The sequence below is a fragment of the Pinus tabuliformis genome, chromosome J (assembly GCF_031772625.1).
Source record: "Pinus tabuliformis cultivar Carrire ecotype Pingquan chromosome J, CPIR1, whole genome shotgun sequence".
In the NCBI taxonomy this organism is placed as follows: Eukaryota; Viridiplantae; Streptophyta; class Pinopsida; order Pinales; family Pinaceae; genus Pinus; species Pinus tabuliformis.
The window spans coordinates 1,245,031,337-1,245,046,370 of NC_142295.1; positions in this window are offsets into that span (position 1 = coordinate 1,245,031,337).

Sequence of the window (15,034 nt, forward strand, 5' to 3'; positions counted from 1 at the left end):
TTCATGCCCTAAAGGAACAAGGTCAGCTGATTACATCATCTCCGAGAAGTTCTCCATGAAAAACTACTCAAAACTGGTCAAAACTGGATCATCTCACTTGCTCCATGGCCAGGGTGTGATGCATCTCACCTTGCACACATGGGAGGTGTGATGCATACTGAAAAGTCCTTCTATAGGGTGCAATGAACGAGAATAGACAAGTGGCAGAGACAATTTGCTAAGTGGATGATCAAGGAATCTTCTAGAAACTTCTCATATGACACATGCCTCTCAGAATTCGCCTAGGGATGAGTAAGAGATCAATGAAATCTCCAAGTGGAACCAAGAAGTATCAGAGAGAGGACACTAATCAAAATCCCAAAATCTGACTCACTCCCCTGCAAACATCTATATATGGATCCATCATCACAGAGATCTAGAGGTGAGGAGGCTGGAATTTTGTATCTTTTAAGGAAGTGCTGTTGGTTTCTTTTTGGAATATCATAGTGTTGGGTGATCTAAGATTTTCATGAGGTGAAAGAAGGGCTTTCATGCTGGAGGATGACACTGGGTCAGAACAATTGGTTGTAATCCTCTTTGTTATTCTTGATATTAATAAAGCTATTCAAGTTTTCCTCCACATTCTTGTATGTTTGATGATATATGCATTTGTGTGGTCAACATAAATCTGGTCCTGTATTGTTTATGATTGTAGATCTCTGTTCTTCGATAGTATTATGCTTCTTTGATTCCACAGGTGCTCTTTGAAGCTGGGCAGATGAAAGAGAAGCGACAAGGATCTGTCAGAAGGGAGAGGAACCGAGCAAGGAACCAAGCACAAGACTAAGGTTGGTGTCCTTCATTCCACTCTTATCTACTTCTCGTAAAGGAAAATGAAAGTAGTTTTAGTTTGTTTGTTTCTAAGATAGCTACCAGTCTTAGTGGGACTAGCAGCTCCGAGTGGACACTAGATTTCCTGATAAAAAAATGGTGACTCCACTGGGGATCGAATAGATTTTTTGTTTGTCTCTATTTGTTTGTTTTATAAACTTACATACGGAGCTTGAAGTCAAGCCAGTTAGCCTTCGAGCTGCATTTGCTATGCAAGTGCAAAGTAGATCAATGCTGCTTCAGTCTATCTCTGGGTTTTGTTTATAAACTGAACAACTGATTTGCAAACTTTCTAATTGCCCTAGTGGTGGCTCTAATAACCTCATTAGATCAACCCCTGTGATTTATATTTACTGTACATCACTTTCTCGGCCTAAATCCCTGAACTGAGCTGCAAACTGTGACCCAGAACCCAGTTGAAGTCTCATCCTTGGACCATCGCACCTTTTACTCTTTCGGAATCTAGATGCATCGCACTTCCCGTGTGCAGTAGGTGCGCTGCATTGCACTTTCCCTGTGTTACAGGTGCGCTGATCAGACAAGACCTCTTATGCTCTCAGATTTTGGTTTTTGTGTTCACTCTCTTCAGCTCTATTTAGGATTTTTGTTGTCTGTGATCAGTATACCACTGTCGAAACCCCTTTCCTTTCCATATTTTCGCCTCCATTGTGTAGATAAATATGATTTTTTTTATGTATTTTCTGCCATTTTCAGTTCTCTTTTACAAAGTATTAGAATAGTCGAACTGTTGTCTTTTGATTTGAAAGTGTCGCAAGTGTCGTTTTCAGTCAAAGAAAAGAATTCTAATGTTCTTAATGGTCGATTATACAATTACTCTTGTATTTGATTTGGATTAGTAGTTTTTCAAGTGTCGAAAGCAATTTTCAATTCAAAATAGTAAAGTGTCGTCATTATCTTCCTTTTGTTTTTGAAGAGAAAATTGTTAGTACTGTCGCTTTGAAAAGATAATTCAGATTTTTACTTAGCATTCTTCTTGTCATTCACACATTAAGAAAGTTGAAAACAAATACATGCATGTGCATTTGCATTTAGACTACTTGTTGGTTTGATTTAGGATAGTGCATCTAGTGTGTGCTCTCTGCTCTATGTTGAAAGAATATCATCTCTCTTTCTTTAGTAGCTAGGATTTTCATTGCAAAAAGAAGATTAAACGATTGTTTATCATCTTAGATTGCATTTTAGGAATTGTACATCTACATCACACGGTGAACCTGAAAGGAAAATTTCTTAAGAAAGATCAACTGTAAAATAAATTTAATGAACCTAAAAATGCTTTGGAACCTAACGCACAACATCTAGAAGTCTAGGCTAGAGACGTATTCTGGCGTCGTAAAGCTTGGTAACTGTCGCTTTCACTGTTGGTTGGGTGATTCCTCCTCTTTGAGATGACAAGTGCCAGTATGGACTTGTGCTCCCACGTACCGTCGAGTATATATTGGGAGACCACAATAGGCTATATCCTTTATCCATAGGAAGCCGTGTCTACTACCCTATCCATCGCAATGCACTGAACACAGCATTCGGGAAGAATGACTACCGTACTGTAAAAAGTATTCTGCAGTTTTGCGATTGGTTTGGTAATCCCTCTGTCTAGATTTCTAGAGTAGTCTCTTTCGTTCCTTTTCAGACTCCTTAAAGGAAAAGGTCCAACTAAGCACTTGTCACTTCAATCTCATTAAAAATCGAAGGCGACTAGAGTCATCTTTTGTTTTTTCTCGACTCTTAAAAATTGAAAAAACAAGTTGTGTCAAAGCGTCTAAAATTTATTTTAATCAGAACAACACCACCTTTCCCGCGTTAGTCTTAGGTTGAGAAAAATGGAGTCCACCAACCAAGGATTTCCCCTTGGAGGAAATCCTAGTCATTTCTCCTCTTGGGGAGATGTTGGTGCACCCCATATGGCCACGTTGTCACTTCCAGGATTGACAATCGGCTTGCCCGTATGGCTCTTCTCAACCTCTGTCATTCAGAACACCGTGATTCCTGAGAAATCAAGTCAGCAACTAGATGATACTAAAGTTACCCCCCAACCTTCTACTTCATCCAATTCTCCCTCTCCTCCTTCCTCTTCGCTTGATAAAGTTGGTAAAGCTAAAAATCAAGTAATTGAGAAGAAGAAGAAAGGGAAGGAGAAGAAAGAGAAGAAGAAGAAGGAGCCAAAGGTGAAAAAGGGTAACCAGGCATCGTCTAGTGAAAATACACACACTGCACCATCTAATCCTAAATATCCATGTGTCATTTACAAAGGAGACCACTATCACCGAGATTGTCCTTGCATCCCTTGGATCTTAAGGGACTAGTCTCCTCGTTTGCACAACCTAGTGTCATCAACCTCTGAAGACCATGTTGAAGGTACACCATCAACTAGTGAAAGCGAAGCATTTGGACAAAAAAGGAAATGTAAATTTCCTTGTAAACTATGTGAAGGCGATCACGCCATCAATCGTTGTCCCTTCCTAGACGAAGCTAAAAGAGTTTTGGATGACCATCCGGCTTCACCGCTACGACTTCCTCCTGGATATAAGAAACTCTTGCCGAGTCCGTCGTTAGTTGAAAATCCGACTGACACGCCATTGTGGTCGGTCGAAGCATCTGTCATTGAAGATAAAAACATTGAATCCATACTAGATGAAAGTCAAAAGGTTGAGGTGGCAGTCGACCCTGTCTTGTCTTTGGAAGGTCCATCTTCAGATGACACAATCACCGAAGAGAATGAGAACGACATTATTCAAATTCTTTTCATAAACACCAACTCCGATGAACATGGGGGCAGTCTACCTGTTCCTTTACCGCAGGAAGGAAGTTCGTCAGAGTCATATCTGGCTGTCTATTCGGTCTCACCTCCAAGCAACCTAGTTGTTTCCTTCGATTGGAACCTACTAGGCAGACCCTGTTTACCAGCTAGTGTACCATTTCGAATCATTGCACAAGTATACAAAATGATCATGGCTGGTACCATCATAGCTGAAGGGGCTTCTGTGAGTATCCTTTCCTCAACTGCTTGGGAAGCGCTTGGTTTGCCATCGCTTCTTCCTGAGATGAGAAATTTGACAAGCTTTGACAAAGGAACCAGTCGACCGTTAGGGATCCCTCCCAATGTGCCGATAACATTGAGAAGGAAAACCGTTCACATGAATGTAATGGTAGTCAAAGGACCTCTGGATTATAATCTACTCCTTGGCCATGACTATATTTATTTCATGGGAGCCATTGTCTCCTCACTCTTTAGAGTAATGTGTTTTCCGCATGAAGGACGAGTGGTCAAGCTCGTAGACCAGCTTTTGTTCCCCAGCTCACACATAGCAAATAGTCAAATACCATCCCTAAATGGTCTTTTCATGCAAGGAATGTCTCATCAATCTCCAGTCCGTCCACCTGAAGAGCACGAGTGATTCGGGAGGACATGAATGAAACCCAGGGGGCATGCGCCCTGGTCTATTTCGGCAGGAAAACCTTGGGTATAGGGTAGGTTTCTGTGGGGGATATATGACTAGTCTGACACACCCATCTATTTAGGAAAATGGGATTAGACTGGAATAAGATTCCCTCATCAAAGTTATGTGAGTGGAGGCGACCGCGCCACTCACCTTTGTCTATTTCGGTAGACATCGCCAAGAAAGCATTTTGTCTGCAACATGGATGGAGAGCTTTCATATGGTAACCTGGAAACTTTTCACTATACCTGGGGGCATGCAAACCTTTTTGCATGCAAGAGAAGAGTGACCATTTATTTTCTTAGTTTGTAGTTTCTCAACCCTTTAAACTCGTAGTATTGGTTGTTCCTAACTTGCATAAAGAAAGGATCCGGGGAAAAACTTTGAAAGGTGCAAGCTCCATAAAAAATGGCATCTTAGATGAGATATCCTTATTATACGACTGGCATGAGCAGTTTTGATGTGGAGTTCAAGCTCGTTAAAAATTAAACATAAGAAATGAGCAAATGTTTCCCCCAAAGTTTAAGATCATTAAAAAATGAACCGATTTCCGGTAAATAAACATTGTGAATGCATTATCATTTGCTTTTGAGCCCTGGTTGTGTTCTCATCATCACCTCCACTCTGTTTTAGCTGATCATTCACCTCCATTTGATTGTTTACCCCTTTTGAGGAACAGCTGCGAAGAGTGATCCTATTAGCCATCCTTGTGACACTACCGTGATTGGAAAATTCCAAACCTTACCTGGAATCAGCTGCTACCCGAAATTATCACTCATTCCTCAAAAAACGAGTCTCCTTTAAGCTCTTTTCACCTGACTCGTAAAATATGAAAAGATTGCCGAGTGATTGGCCTCTCTAGCTCATTAAAGCGACCAGAAGTGTTATCCCTCCTCTAGATTTTAATCTTTTTGGACCTGAGGGATTATTACACAAAAATATCGAGTGCTTGTCTTGTTCGGCTCGTTAAAATTACCGAAAATTCATCCCTTTCGTATTATTTTATACCTTTTTAGACTTAAGGTATTATATGACAAAAAAGGATTTTTGGAGTTTCCTTTACGTCCCTTTCAGACTCTCTAAAATTGAAAAGGATCGAGTTATCTTTGTTGTTAAAATCGTTAAAACCGAATAGCGACAAACCTGTTCATACAGACAAGAATGAGTTTTACTGTCGCTAGACTCGTTAAAAAATAGCGACAGGTTTTCCCGAAGGGAAAATTATAGAACAAGCATATGTTATCCTCCTCAAGCTTGACAAAAATAAAGAGGTACTGGTTAGCAATGACTGGGGAAAAATTGGGAAGAAAACTTGAAGAAACTTTATTGGTAGCAAGTCGCTCTTGAACATGACACTTTCACTCTGCATTCGAGTTGGGTTGGGTTGTTCCGTTCACCGGTCATATCACCAGTGGTCCACCGCACCATCCATATTTGGGTTAACGCTACCAATCCATGACAGTGTCACCGGTATGTTTAAGAGAAGTCACTCAGAGAATTCACCTGTGTCTCATCCGCTGCAATACATTCACGCTCCATTCTTTCATGACCGCCACCCTGAACCTTGTATCACTAGATTGTTTTCACCTCCAAAAAATCATTTACTCCATTCCGTGTCGTAGATGTGGGATTCATTAAGGCCTTCCTACGGCAGGTCACTTCTTGTCAACATCAGCTCATTATCCGAGAAGTCGACTTAGGAACAACCCTTTGAGTACTTTGAAGCTTGCATGCCTCAATGGCAAGTTTATCACTTCCGGCGACAGGTTTACATCAATGGCCTTTGACCGAAAGATTTTGCATGGTGTTCGACACCAAGTCCTTTTTCACACCATGTGAATTGTACTGCAGTACCTTGAGGGTCATCATCATCATCGGTGATTCCTCTCGCGCTTGTTAACAGCTTACATCATTGGCTGGTAATCAGGTGATGTCTTTCCATGTTCGACTCCAGATCATCTTTCACATGGATCGAATTGTACTCTGAGTGAAGACTGAATGAGTTTGAAGACCCCGGATCTAGTTTCATCCATCCGAGCTGCGATATATTCAGAAAAATAAAAGCATCAAATGTACATTGTTGCTGAACAGATGATCATTTGAACCAAAGGATGATGACTCTATCAGAATCATCAGTCTGCCTCACAGACGGTTGTCTGTTTTATGTACATGAAAATGAATTTATAAAGTTGAGCATGGGAATGCCCGCCTCAACTAGATTATGAAAAATATTATGAAGATAATGTATTGTATTGTATCTTATTACAGGTCGCCTTCCAGCTCGAAAAAACTTCGGATCCTCATGATAAATCATTTCACCCGACATTAAAAGATTAACGACCTCATGCTTTAGGGGGCAACTGTTATAGACATTTTTGGGCACTGCAACCCCAATCAAACATGTCCATAAAGCAAGGTCTCCTAAGTCCCTAAAAGTGTTGTTTCATGCCCTAAAGGAACAAGGTCAGCTGATTACATCATCTCCCAGAAGTTCTCCATGAAAAACTACTCAGAACTGGTCAAAACTGGATCATCTCACTTGCTCCATGGCCAGGGTGCGATGCATCTCACCTTGTACACACAGGAGGTGCGATGCATACTGAAAGGTCCTTTTATAGGGTGCAATGAACGAGAATAGACAAGTGGTGGAGACATTTTGCTAAGTTGATGATCAAGGAATCTTCTAGAAACTTCTCATATGACACTTACCTCTCAGAATTTGCCAAGGGATGAGTAAGAGATCAATGAAATCTCCAAGTGGAACCAAGAAGTATCAGAAAGAGGACACTAATCAAAATACCAGAAGCTGACTCACTCCCCTGCAAACATCTATATATGGATCCCTCATCATAGAGATCCAGAGGTCAGGAGGCTGGAATTTTGTATCTTGTAAGGAAGCGTTGTTGGTTTCTTGTTGGAATATCATAGTGTTGGGTGATCTAAGCTTTTCATGAGGTGAAAGAAGGGCTTTCATGCTGGAGGATGACGCTGGGTTAGAACAATTGGTTTTAATCCTCTTTGCTATTCATGATATTAATAAAGCTATTCAAGTTTTCCTCCACATTCTTGTATGTTTGATGATATATGAATTTGTGTGGTCAATATACATCTGGTCCTATATTGTTTATGATTGTAGATCTCTGTTCTCTGATAGTATTATGCTGCTTTGATTCCATAGGTGCTCTTTGAAGCTGGGTAGACGAAGGAGAAGTGGCAATGAACTGTCAGAAGGGAGAGGAACCGAGCAAGGAACCAAGCACAAGACTGAGGTTGGTGTCCTTCATTCCACTCTTATCTACTTCTCATAAAGGAAAACGAAAGTAGTTTTAGTTTGTTTGTTTCTATGATAGCTACCAGTCTTAGTGGGACTACCAGCTCCGAGTGGACACTAGAGTTCCTGATAACAGTGATGCTCATGCCTTATGAGCGTACCATTGGCATCACTTACATATTTTGACTACCTGTATGCAAACATGGAAGAGGGTGGGCCAGAAATAACCAACATGAAGGATTTTTTGGGCAGTGGTTGTCCCCAAGAGGTGGCCGCCGCAAACCCCGCTATGGAAATCATTTAAGGATTTTTCATCTTGTTGGTGATTGAGGCATCGAAGTAGCATGGTGTCAATGCATCCTTGGTAGAGGAAATCCCACAAAATGAGGTAGTGGAGGGCCTCGTGGCGTATGTGCCTCCGATCGTCATGAGTAAGGTGAGGTTTGAACTTTTGAGTTCATAAAAGGAGGAGCATGTCTCTATATTAGGGGTCATCCATTGATGCTAAAAATAGATGTTCATCGTGAACGGCCTCATTAACAGGAGAGCCTTGGGTCTCTGTTGGGAGATTTGTGATGAACTCGGCAAAGATGAGTGCCTTTTTTCTCTTAGGAGAATTAAACTGTAGATCAAATTCTTGTAAAATAGCAATCCATTGAGCATACTTGTGGTTCATCATATGATGAGTAAGAAAATACCTCATGGGTTTAATGACTCCTATTATAGTAGTGGCTTGAAGAATGATGTAATGTTGAAGCTTTTGTACAAAATGTATGAGGGCTTAGGAATTTTTCTCTTCTAGCTCATACTTCAATGCAGGCCTAGATAAGTTCTTGCCGACCTATAAATTATGTGCTCCTTGTTATCTAGTCCATCTTGGATTAACACCTCGACAATGGCTACCTCTGGTGCTGATAGGTATACTGTATAGTATTTTTTGTGATCTAGTGGGCTAATCAAAAGAGCTTGAGATTATGTATCTTTTAAAGATTCAAATTATTTTTGATCTTGATCATCCCAATAAAATGGAATATCCTGACAAAGGAGGCGGAGGAAACCTTGCATGCAAGTAGCATAATCGGGGAAAAAACATCATAAGAAATTGAGCTTACCCTGCAAGCTTTGTAATTGTTTTAATGTTTTTAGAGGAGGTTTAAGACCAAAAGGCATAACTTGGCATGAAAATGTACCACAAGGAGTTGTGAATGAATTTTTGTACTAATCCGTATGGTGAATCTGGATTTGGTTGTACCTAGAGAACCCATCCATGAATGATAGGGCCTCATGACTCATGCAATTTTCGATGACTTGGTTGATGAATGGCATCGACTAATCATATTTGGGACATGCCTTGTTCAGATCCATAAAATCAATACAAATGCAGATGGTGCCCTATTTTTTCATGATGGGTACAGGGCTAGAAACCCAAGACGTGTAAGCAATAGGATAGGTGAACCCATCTTTATGGATTTTATCAATTTCCTGTGTGATTGCTTCTGCCTTAGAAGGATGTAACTAACATTGTTTCTGCTAGATAGACAAGATGGGCATTAGGCCACATGTCAATATGACATTCCACAATGGCAAGACTGATGCCTGGCATCTCAGAGTAATCCCATGCAAAAAATATTTGTGTATTCTTGGAACAAGGATGTATATGCAATTATTTCTTTTAGAGAGAACGCTTCCCCCAGGGAGATCTCTTCAACTTTTCCAAGTTTGCCTATTCACATTGATGGTAGGTGAAATATTGGAAATATTCCCTTCCTCAAATGCATCTGGTGTTGGGATGGTATTTTTGAACCAATCAACCTTTATTGGTGGGAGGAAATCTTTGGATTTAATGCGCAGATATCATTAGTTTATGCAATGATGGGAGCAAATGTTTTTTCAAGGTAGAAGAAATGAATGATGGTGCATGGTGTCCCATGGATATTCAAGTTCCATCATGGCTTCTAGAATATCTTCATCTGAGTGAAAAATATTATCTAGTGTTGACTTGGGTTGCGCTAGGTCTTGAATATGGGTTTAACCCTGGTTATGCTAGTCAACAAGCAAGAATATGATTCATTGGTTGATGCCATAGAAGCAAGTGAGGTTGAAAAAGTGCAGATGGGATGGTTTTTCACCATTAGTGGTGTTACCACTATTGAGGTGGATTTTGTAGTCTCGACACTAAAAAATGATGAACAGACAATGTGAATCATGGTTCCTACGGATGAGGAAATGAATCACATATCATGTTGTGTGTCATCAGCATTAGGTGGTGGTAGAATTTCGATTATGGTGGGTTGATGCCATTCGGGAGGAATTTATTGCATTCTTGTTGGTGTACAAGGGGAAAAAGTAGCTTCCTCAATAGGAATTTGATGCTCAATCCTAAACTTCCGAAATGCCTGTAACATATGGCATGTCTTAGCATTATGAGAGATATTGTTATAGATATTGAACATGAGACTAAAACTAACCAAATAGATAGTATGGGGGGTCATACTACTCATTGCATGAGATGTTGATGCCTAGTTGATGTCTTGAGATGGAACATCTTGAGGTAGTATCCGTCTCTAGACCTTAGTATTGGCATGCCATGGCTTCTTGGTGTGTGTTGGCCTTAGTGCTTCTCTTGATGCATGAAAACCTATAAGGTACTAACAATTCCTTGTATGATGAAATTGAGAGCAGATGCGATAATAACAATGTATGATTTTCTCTTGATTGGAGAGATGCTTGTGTGGAATTTGGACCACTAAGTGAAAGATGTCATTGAACTTACTCAGTTTGCGACATTCATTCACCAAATGGTTGGTTTTATCACATAGGGCACATATGAGGGGTGATCTTCTTCTCTAGGTAGCCTTAGATCATTTTTTTCCTGACTTAGATTGATGGTAGTGAGGGGATATTAAATGATGGGGGCCTTTCTTTGTTGTTTACAACTATTTCACCTCAAACACACATAGAATGGACCTAGATGGTTCATTCCCTGATGGTGGTGAATGGTTTGATGGTTTGGTATTTGATCCGCCTAAATCAGAATTCTTAGGGATAAATTTCCACATGAACCCTAACAAAGAATGGAATCGAGAAAGGTGGGGACAATGTCGCACATGATTATTTCCTGCATAAATTTGGCAAGTGTGACATCTGTGCCTAGGTCTAGTGCCTTGAGTGATGTTAAATTCCATTAATTCGGGGCATTAGTTGATCAAATTATCTGGTAAATATCACAAAGCACAAGTGGGCAATGGTAGGGTGGTTTTTGGTTCAAGTTACGCCAATCATGGCAGGAGGTTGATGGACCAGATGAGGGATATGAGCTGGAAGATTCTTCCTTTACGATGTAAAAAATGTTTTTGGATCCATCCTCTATTAAGAGAAATGAGGTATTAAATTGGGTGAGTGCACATGACACATCCCGATATCGAGGGATTTTGGGGAAATGATGAGTGTAATTCACGTACTTTGTGCAAATGGTGCATGCATAGTTGGTGCACAATGCCTTAAGACGTGTGGGTGTTCTCTTTTCTCTGGCAAGTGGAGGGTACACTGGAATTTTTGGGGCATGAAAAAGATCTTTGAGCTCTTTTAACTTAGGGCATCTATTGGTGGGATGCCCTATTGTTTCACACAACGCACAAGGTTGAGAAACCATCGAGGAGGGAGGTTGTTGCACCAGCTAGTGTTATTGCAGGAACTACTTGTGGTGTGGGTGCTACTTGAGTAGGCATGGTTTGTGGTGTCATGCTATCCTAAGGAGGAATAGGACTAATGCATATTGCAGTGATTCCTATACTTGCTGACATGGCCTGAGGGGCCAAATACCAGACTGGTATCGCGAGAGCCATAGGGGGTAACGAGATTGTTTCAATGACTAGGTGCAAGACAAAACTAGGTGGGGGGTATAAGAAGGGCATATGAGTGATGGAATTTGGTAAGAAAGTAAAATTGTTAACAACATTATTGTTAGTGTCCAAAACTGTTTCCTGAGTTTGGGGGGTGTTTGATGATGTCATCATGCACATTAGTGCTCCACTGGTTGGGGAAATTTCCTCTATCACTGAAGGGTCTCCTGGGAATTTCCCTAGGAGTATTGATGGCTTAAATTGGCCGAGGCTAAGCTCAGTGCAAGTAGCAATCAATTTGTGAGAAGATGAGACTAAGGGTAACACACCGTTAGGTGCGGGTGATGTCAAATTCTCATAGTATGTGAGTTGATTGATTGTAATGATTTTTCTGTCGTGGGGGAACATCATTATTCTAAACACTGATGAGGCAACTGCTAACACCTCATACATGCAACTTTGGTTTAGTAGGGTATTGTAATCCAATTAGGCGTCTAGTACTAAATATCTATTAACAAAATTTTCCGAGCCAACTTAACTAGCATGTTAGGGTACAGGCCAATGGGAACAAAAGGGTGCATGTTGTATGCTTTAAGCATGATGTAAGAAGGCTTGAGTTTGGCGGATCCTATTTTCTTCCAAATAGATTTGGACATGATACATGTGGAGGCCCCTTCGTCGATAATGCAATGATGAATGCTAATGTTTTTTACTGAGACTGGAATTTGGAAAGCAACGATTGATGGTAGTTGTGGGGTAGCTTTATCTAATTCGTAGACCATTAGATGAGAATCAGCTAGGTAAATTGTGTCTAGAGTAGAAAGTAAGTCTTTCCGCTGGGTTGGGTATGTTTGCAGGACCTCTAATGTTGACATAGTTGATGGTGATTGTGCTAAGTCGTTGACTATGTTGTAGCTATGAGCAAATTTTGAGTTATGTCCTGCACGCTATAAAGGTCATTCAACCATTTTAGACATAGATTATATAGAAGGTCAAGGAATGGTCAACAACCCTATAGGTATTGTCATGGTCGCGGTGGATGGGTTGGGATCTGGGGAAGCTTCATAACTTCTATTTTGTGTTTGTAGGAGGATATATTCTCTTTTCATGAAAATGTCATGATTAGAATTATTATGGGGGTTCCCACCAGATGGATGAGATTGGGATGATTTTTGTTGAATTTTAACCACTCCCTCATGGGGGAAAGGGTCTTCCATTATTACATTTTGTTGATTTCCTTGCCCCATATTGTCCCGTATCCTTTTTAACTAAGGGAGTTGAGAAAAATTATGGGTATAATGAACATTTTCCCCACAGATAGCACATGAATTACTAGTCCATATACTTGTGTTCTTGCTTAATTTCTTTAGGTTATTTTTAGCTGATCCCTGGTCTTGATTCTGGTTAGGGTTGTCCCTTCCCAGTGCTCGTGGGGGTTGTTGGTGATTACTACCCCCTTGTTTGGGTTCTCCCTTTGGTTTGATTTTAGTTTTTTTCTTAGAAACATTAGGGGGGTTAGATGGATTCAGCGGCTCCTTTGATTACTATTGTGAAGTTAGAGAAGGTTGCACTAGATTAAACCTTGCATTATTTTGCATTGGTGGGTTATTCTATTGTTGTCCGAGGAAATGAGAATATTGGTTTCCTTATCCCTGATCGGTATATGGATTCTAGGAAGAGGACATTATGTTTGTATTCCTAGAGTATTGGCTTCCCTATGGGGGAGGGTATGACCCACCATGGGGGAGCTGATATTGGTTAACCCTACTGACTGTATTCTTCATCGATGCAGGTTTGCCGGGGTAGTATCTTGACTGGTGCAATGGTGGTACAATTTTTGTAGCATCAAATGATTGGCCATTGAATGAGTATCCAGGGTACTGGTAGTTATTTTTGAGTTGGTTTTGGGTTATTAACCCAATTAGTCCATCAACAACATTGGATGTGTCTGGTGTCTCTTTATAATTTTGCAGACGCGAGGCATCTGGAAGCATATGATAAATGTATCCAAACTGGGTGTAGATAAGCTCCAACTGTTGATCTTTACTAGTGGCTTCTTCCTCGTTATGCGAGAATGAATTTTCCATGTCTTTTGAGATTTACGATGTGAGGGATCTCATGAAGAAATCCAGGAGGACTTTATCTTCAAACTAAGCTTTACACAAGCTACAATGTTTTTTCCATTCATGTATATGATCTGATATGTGGGTAGAAGGTGTTTGTTTGAAGTGGGTGAGGAGTTCTAGGCCCAAATCATGGTGAACCAGGAGCTAGAAGAAGGTGAGGAAAGATGTAGCTAGTGAGCTAAAGTTTCTATGTGATGCATAAGGCTGGTCAACGTACCATTTTTTTACAAGCCTAGTAAGGGTGCGTTGAAATATTCATAATCTAATAGTATCATCGATGATACTATTAGACGAACACCTCAAGTGGAAAAGCCATGACATGGTTTCCTGGGTATTCACCTTGTTTCCCTTCAAGCTTTGGAATGTCTGAAGGGAGCTTGGTGGGCATAGTTTGCCAATTCTGGCCATAAGCAATTGAGTCATTGGTTAGCTTGCTTAAATATGGTAGGTTTAAAGAAGATAAGAATGTGATCTGTGAGTTATCTACCATCAAAAAATGATTTTAGATAGCTCTATGCAAAGGGGTCCTTTGTGGGGAAGTTTTAGGAGAACTACCTCAATGGGTGTCTCGCGGATTGTCTAGAGGAGTGGTGTGTGGGCTCCCAAAAGGGGTATCATGTGGGGATGCTTCTAGGGTGGTGAAGGGTGTACTTTGATGGGGAGGGGTCTCGAGCAAAGATGTGCCAATAATGGAAGTCTGATCTAATAATGGTGGTTGCATGACATCCTTTACACCTAAATGGCAGGATTCCTGGCATGGAGGTTTAAAAAATGTCTAGATCGACAGGGAGCCATGGGGTCCCCTATGGTGTAAATTAGAGTGTGCGCTACTTTATGTATCATGTGGGAATGAGGTAAATATCAATGCAATAATATCACATACATAAAACAAAAGAGAAAATATAATTGGTTACTTTCCTCTTACAATTAAGCCATGTGAAAAATGAAACAAAAAGTGGTTTTTGTTTGTTACATATGATAAAAAATCCTATGCAGACCTAATCAACCTTACCACTCTCAAAGTAACTCGGCATTGCAAATATATCTTTTGATGGGTCTTGGGGCAACGTCCCGAAAGAAATGGAAATGCCTTCTAGTAGCAGAAGAATCAACCAAGGTAATGGAAATAAGGCTCAAGTGTTTCCTACACGGTCACCTATAGGGAAAGGATGACCTAGATTTTGGCCACTAAAGTACCTTCATCCTGATGGGCCTCTAAATTAGACATAAATTAAGGCCCATGCCTCTAAATTAAACAATAATGTAAGGCCTATGACCATCCTTCAGCACATTAAACATCTCTTGTTGCATTAGATAATTTGTTTTTAACTTTAATATATTCAGTAGGAAGGTTTATGAATAATTGGATATTTGTGCCTAATATTATTTACTTTTGTGGAATATTATGAGAATATTGCACAGATTGTGATGATTTGGAGGAGGAGATTGTTGGGTGTGGAACCTGATTAT